This window comes from Panthera pardus, unplaced genomic scaffold (genome assembly GCF_024362965.1).
Source record: "Panthera pardus isolate Hobbes unplaced genomic scaffold, ASM2436296v1 HiC_scaffold_26, whole genome shotgun sequence".
Classification (NCBI taxonomy): domain Eukaryota; kingdom Metazoa; phylum Chordata; class Mammalia; order Carnivora; family Felidae; genus Panthera; species Panthera pardus.
Window position 1 is genome coordinate 5,400,445 of NW_026526832.1, and position 6,231 is coordinate 5,406,675.

Here is a 6,231-nt window from a genome sequence, read left to right on the forward strand (position 1 = left end):
GCTGGTGTCGTTTTGGTTCTGATCAAATAGAGACTAGTGGTGACTTTCCCATTTTCTCTCCTCTGATATCTCCAGGCCTGGGCCAGAGACAACGCGAAACCCAGCACTGTGCACAGGATATGGACAAAAAAACAAAACAAAACAACCCCTCCCCCAAAGGAGCCCTCTATTTCTGGTCTGAGGAATGGGTAAGAGAGCCCTACAGGTCCTGGTCCAAGACAGAGTAGAAAACCTCTGTTTATATTTGTCTTTCCCATTCTTTCCTGCCCTAGCCCCCAGCTGTGACAGTAGTGGTGAAAGGCAGTGGCAGCCAGACAGGTAACTAGAACTCGGAGAGAGGAGAACCCTTCTCTCTGACCACAGGAATCCTAAGAGCATGGGGGAAATCCCTGATGCTTTTTCTCCCTTTCTCTCTGTCTCTGTCTCTGTCCCTCTAACTCTCATTGTGTGTGTGTGTGTGTGTGTGTGTGTGTGTGTGTGTTTTGGCAAAGCAGAGTAGGGAAACTAAAATCCTGGCTTTGCAGCCAGAGGACCAAGGTGAGAGGGGAAGGGGGCAGGATCTGCTAGAAATTGGAGAGTGTTGGGGAGTTCACAGAGAGGGAAGAGCTCAAAGTGATTCCCTAAAATGGTGTATGAATGCCTGAGCTCACCCAAAAATGGACCCTACACAGCATCCCAAAGGGTTGAGAACTGAGCTCCAGGATCCCAGATTGGTCCCAAGTCCCAGACCAGCACACACACACCGAGCAGATTGGAATAGCCTTTTTCGCAGACTGCAAAGCCTTAAAAATGGAACTGACACTGGTCAATACTTAGAGCCCAGAGATGATAGAGAGCAACTCGCAGCTTGAAACTAACCAGGCATTTGCCTGATCAAACAAACAAATCAACATTTTTATAGGATTTAAACAAGACCCATAATTTCATAACAATATTAACAATGTCCAGATACAATGCAAAATTACATGATATTTGGAGACCCAGGAAAATCTCCACATCTCTCAAGGAAAAAGACAAAAGGACCATCAAGGGGCAACTCTGTGATGACCCAAGAGTTCAAATTGAGACCTTAAAGCAACTATCCTAATCATGCTCCAAGAAATATGGGCAAATCTTGAAACGAATAGAAAGGTAGTCTCATCATAGAAACAGACAATACAAAAAGAATGGAATTGAAGTTTGGGGAATAAAAACTCTGATAACCAAAATGAAACCATTCATGGAATGGACTCCATTGTTTTTCCTCTTAAGTTCTTTAAAATATGTGCGATAGTTGAAAGCAAAAGTCATAGGATTGTCTGGTGGGGTTTGAATTTATGTGTATAGAACACACATGACGATGTGATGGAAAAACAAGAGGGTAAAGGCGCCTACACAGTCGTAAGGTTTCTGCATCCCACTGGAAGGGACAAAATATTAATTCTGAGTAGACCGGAAAGTTAACTGTGAGTGTTGTAACTCCTAGAGCAGACTTCTAAACAAAGGGTACAAAGAGGCGTAGTCAAAACTCAATACATGAGCCAAAGTGGCCACTAAAAATATTCCAAAAGTCTGAAGGAATGCAGGGCAGAGGAAACAAAGAAATGAAACACAGAGCCAACAAACAAAAAACAAAAATAAAATGGTAGGCCTACATCCAAACATATCAATAATTACATCCAGTCTAAATAGTCAAAAACACACCAAAGGCAGCAAACTCCGGGATGGATTTTAAAAGAAAAAAGACCCAACTAAAGCATAACCACAGAATAAAAGCATGTAAATATAGTTATAAAAGTAAGTTGAAAGTAAAATGGTGGCAGGGTGCCCGGGTGGCTCAGTCAGTTAAGCATCCGACTTCAGCTTAGGTCATGATCTCCCGGTTTGTGAGTTTGAGCCCCCCTGTGCTGACGGCTTAGAGCCAGGAGCCTGCTTCAGATTCTGTGTCTCCCTCCCACTCTCTCTGCTCCTCCCTTGCTCTCGCTCTCTCTCTCTCTCCCTCTCTCTCTCAAAAATAAACCAAATTAAAAAAAAATTAAGGGGTGGAAAAATGCAACCCCCAAATGTGTTATAATATACGCGCAAACATCAATTACAAGGAGCAGTTCTTGCACACATTGGTGGTGGGAACATAAATACAGTAAAACCTTGGTTTGCGAGCATAATTTGTTCCGGGAACATGCTCGTCATCCAAAGCATTTATATAGCAAAGCGAATTTCCCCATAAGAAACGATGGAAACTCAGATGATTCATTCCACAACCCAAAAATATTCATATAAAAATGATTACAATACTGTAATATAATACAAAATAATAAAGAAAATAGAAAATATAAAGAAAAATAAGTTACCTTGCACTTACCTTTGAAAGCCTTCATGGCTGGTGTGAGGGAGACAAGAAGAGGGTTATTGTGCAGGACGACTTTCACAAGCACGGACGGAATCACTGATTTCTATTGGCTCAATGGAATCTTTTTTTTCGTGCAACTTTAACAAGGAGGCTATCCAATGACACTTGCTTTTGCCTCCTTTTGAGGATTTCACAGAAATGTAATATTGCATCATCGTTAAACAGATTCACTGCTCATACTGCTACAGCCTTATTCAGGTGGTGCTTTTCTACATTTTACACTGTTTCCCACATTTTACACATCTCCCTAATCTCATTTGAAGTGAGGGATTCCTCCACCTTTTCTCCTCCTCCTCTGCAGACAAGGTGCAGATGTAGACTTCTTATAAACTCTTGCAATTTCAGCCACTCGCATACCTCGTTCGTACTTCTCGATGATTTCTTTCTTAACTTCCACTGTAATCATCTTCCTCTTACCACCTTTCTTTTCAACCTTTTTCTGCATGGGGACCATTGTATGCACTCGCATGGATTAATACAGTACAGTATTAATAAACTTTTGTCGTATACTGTATTTAATGTAACTGGCAATAAGGCAGCAGAGGAAAGGGTCTATACCTGCAGGCAGCCTGACCTAGAAGGAAGCAAAGCCTTCCTAAGCTTACTCTTGGATGGAAAAGCAAAGAACTGTCCATAGGTGCTTTGAAGTGACAAATGTTCAAAAATGTTCAAAGTGCCAGCTGTGGGCATCTTCCAACATTCTGAAAAATCACTCATTTCTGCCAAACACCATGGTCGGAGACCGAGCAAGCATCCAAGCATGGGAGACAATTATCCACAATCCCGCAGCGACGCGGGGGTGGAGGGGGGCATTGGGGCACCGGCTCAGTTGTGGTCATGTGATGTTCCGCATCACATACTACTCATGTTGCAAGACATCCCTTGTGTATCAAGTTACAATTTATTAGAAATGTTTGCTCATCTTGCAGAACACTCGGAGAGCAAATTACTTGCAATCCAAGGTTCTACTGTAGTTTAAACCACTTTGTCAAACAGCTTGACGTTATCTGCTAAAAAACACATACCACGTGACCCACAATTCTACTCCTAAGACATTCCCGATAGAGGTGCATACGCAGATGCTCCAAAAGCCATGTTCTAGAAGTTCATAGCAGTGTTCTTAATTTTAACCCCAACTGAAAGGACTCCAATGTGCAGAAACAATAGATTGACAAAGTGTCTTCTACTCCTATAGTGGAACACTGCGGCAGGGAGTGAACTACAAGACACAGTTACGCGCACGAGTTTCACAGACGTCATGTTGAGTGGAAGACGCCAGACACAGAGGAATCCATCCAGAAACGGGCAAGACACGGCCTATGGGGTTAGGGCATCATGAGAACAGGGATTAGGAAGGAGGGCGAGAAAAATGTACCGGGAGTCTGGCAACATTCTGTGCTCTGGGCGGAAGTTTCATGGTCTGGATGTTTTGTGCACTCTTTCTGTAAGTGTACTATGCATCAATGGAAACAATTTTGAAACTATTTTTTAAGATCAGGATGGACATATTGACAGAGGAGGTTCTGTTGTTGTGGAAAGGAAGGAGGACCAGAAGAGATTTCAGGGTTAGAATTAGATAAACACGCAAGTACTTATTAAGCATCCGCCATATGCCAGAACTGTCCTAAATACTTTCATATGGATTATCCCATTGAATCCACCCCGACGAACGAAGGGGAAAATGGAGGCAACGATGATGGTAATCAGCAGCGTCAGACACTGTTGCAAGACTTTCAGGATTAACTCTCATTCTCAGCCCAGGAGGTGGAAACCAGCAGACCCTTCGCAGAAGAGTCTGGGAGGCCCCTCTTCTGGGCTTGGCATTCCCCCACGGCCCCACACCAGATTTCTGACCTTGTTTGCAAGTGCATTCATACCCACAACCCCAGAGGTGCATGGACTGGGCTTTCAAATTTTACTTTCCTTTCACTTAAAAAACATTTTCCTGGGCGCCTGGGTGGCTCAGTCGGTTAAGCGGCCGACTTCGGCTCAGGTCATGATCTCGCAGTCTGTGAGTTCGAGCCCCGCGTCAGGCTCTGTGCTGACCGCTCAGAGCCTGGAGCCTGTTTCGGATTCTGTGTCTCCCTCTCTCTCTGACCCTCCCCTGTTCATGCTCTCTCTCTCTGTCTCAAAAATAAATAAACGTTAAAAAAAATTTAAAAAAAAATTTTCCTGTAAGAAACTTAAGTTTGTTGTATGGGACAGAAAGCATGGCAAAGGCATCCTTTTGCTCAGTCATTTTTCTTTGAGATTTTCTGTGAAAAGTAAAGACTCATTTCCTGATACGTTTTCAGATAATACAACTTTCTGTATAGAATACGTAACAGTTGTGTTGGGAATAAGTGTCTGGGGACATAAAGTAAAAAAATGAACCCGGATCCAAAAAGAAAAAAAGGAAGAAAAAAAACAAACACAGCAGGGGGAAGACACCACCAAAGAGCAGTCTCCAAGAGCTTCGCAGATGCTGCGGGGGCATCACACTGCAAACATGGTTTGATTATCTGAAGCCATCCATGAAGATCCCCTACAGGACCCGACGCATCTGGGAAAGTGTCTCCTGACACAGAGTTCCAGCACAACTGTCGCCGGAAGTGCGTTAGAACAGCTGTCACCCCAGAGTGTCCTGGGACGCCTCCTCCAGGAATACGGATACAAAGCTCGGCATCATTTCAGGAATGCATGAGCTGCCTCTCCATTTCTTCCCAGTCGAAGCTGTTCTTAACAACTCTGAACTTCTGCCCCTTCTGGGCTCTCCCTCCCTGGGATGCATCATGAATCCTTGCAGCTTTCGTACAAATAGCCCAAGTAGAGTGTGCTATACTTTGGCACGTATAATACGACATCACTTGGTTAGATGTAAAATCTTTAAAATACGCCACAGCGTTTATCACCTGGTTTTGTTGCGGCTTCATTTCTTAATACTCCAATTGCCTCGGGCGGTGTAAGCGGCTCAGACCCTGTCAACCTCTAAGGGACCCCAGGTTCTATTATGACCTTCGCTTCATAGATGAGAAAGGATCCTGAGGACCGTGTTTTCCTTCTTGCTTTCCCTAAGCTGCTCCCATGATGCCGTGCTGTCAGTGGTCAAGTCAAAGCATCCTACATGCCATAAGAGAGGCACAGGGCTGACTTACAACCTTCAGGAGAGGAGGCGGCAAGAGGTGGGATTCCTGGGGTGATGCCTGCGTAGCTTGAGTTCACCTGCAAAAAAGTGGCAGGTGGGATTAAGGCCTCACTTTCTCCCTGGGTCTCCGCGGGCCTGGGAGAAGGCATGAGCAGGCTGGCTTAAGGTTTACCGGTGTGCTCTTTGCCTCTCCTTGCAATGCTTTGCTTTGGGCTTCAGTTATCCAAACCCTGGCTCTCTGCTGGCTATCCCCAGACCAGGCAAAGGCCCAGCTGGCCGTTGCACTGACCCAGGAGGGCAGGCCCTGGAATGCACCGCTCTTGCTAATGAACAGACACTGGCCTCTTGTGGAGGATGCCAGTTACCCCAGCACACAAGGCTACCCTTCCCACATCGCCTCCTCACCAAGGAGCAGCTCACGGACTGGCCTCCCAGGGCTGAGGTTGAGGCCATGGAGGGCGGGGAGAAAGGACCCCAACCCCAAGCACCCCAAGCAGACTCTGGGGTTGCTGGCCTTCCTGCAGGTGGTCAACTCTAAGGTGGAGAAGAAAAGGACTCCAGCCCCCAGGACCTATCTTTAAAGCGAAAGGAGCGGCTTGGCCACTGGGTCACGGCCCCTCTGATCGGCCAGCGGGTGGGCGGAAGGCAGGAAGGAACTGCCTGGCCCCAAGCCCAGCTCCTGGCGACACCGGCTGGGGGCCGCTGCAGGGAAGGAGGG